This window comes from Notothenia coriiceps, unplaced genomic scaffold (genome assembly GCF_000735185.1).
Source record: "Notothenia coriiceps isolate Sejong01 unplaced genomic scaffold, NC01 NC01_scaffold00004052, whole genome shotgun sequence".
Lineage (NCBI taxonomy): Eukaryota > Metazoa > Chordata > Actinopteri > Perciformes > Nototheniidae > Notothenia > Notothenia coriiceps.
In genome coordinates this window covers 697,542-698,430 of record NW_011336753.1, presented here as the reverse complement: position 1 = coordinate 698,430, position 889 = coordinate 697,542, and positions in this window count along the sequence as shown.

The window sequence follows — 889 nt, the reverse complement described above, 5'->3', positions numbered from 1 at the left end:
AATAAAAATTATTATGAATACAAATAAAAGAAAAGAAGCCTCCCGTGAGTTACTACAAGCTATAAAGTAGATTTTAAAAACGTTTTACAGAATAAAAGTTCACTGCGGGACGTTGTAGAAATGCGTGTGTGCACCACGACAAAGGAGCCTCGTTCACTTTACATTGGGTTTGTTTGCGTGGTGCCGACACGTACATGTAACAAAGTTTGTGACTCCACCACACAATGTGGTGTTAAGGAGTCGTGGTGAAGTCACGCATATTNCAGCCTGTTTCCGACTCCATCTGTGAACGTTACATTGGTGTCAGAAGTGACTTTTCGAACGGAGGACGTCTATCCGGGTGTTCGTAACTGCGTCACGGACTCCGTGACGCAGTTACGAACACCCGGATAGACGTCCTCCGTTCGAAAAGTCACTTCTGACACCAATGTAACGTTCACAGATGGAGTCGGAAACAGGCTGCAAGTTATTAAGCTTTAATAACTCTTATTAGCTTAGAGGAATACAGGTACAGCTTGGGGTTTCCACCTTACACACTATAACTCCCACACACACACCTATATATACCAGTGTCTACGTCACAACCTCCCCGTCCGCTCCCCCAACCACAGGCCCGCACCTAGACCAGCATCCTGTGCAGCTCTGTGATTGGCCAAGAGACGGGGGATGCCTGAGTGACACCCTCAGCCTCCTATACAGGGTCGCTACAATATGTTTAATACATGTTTAATCGTGTTTTATGCCGTTTGCCAAGACTTGATAAGTTGCTCATAAAACACAGGAGGTATGGAAACTAAGAGCACATGTGGTAAATTGTACAGCTATATAACACAACACATTAGTTGTATTTCCTTTAACTGACGGATATGGAGTTGCTGCGGAGGGGGGG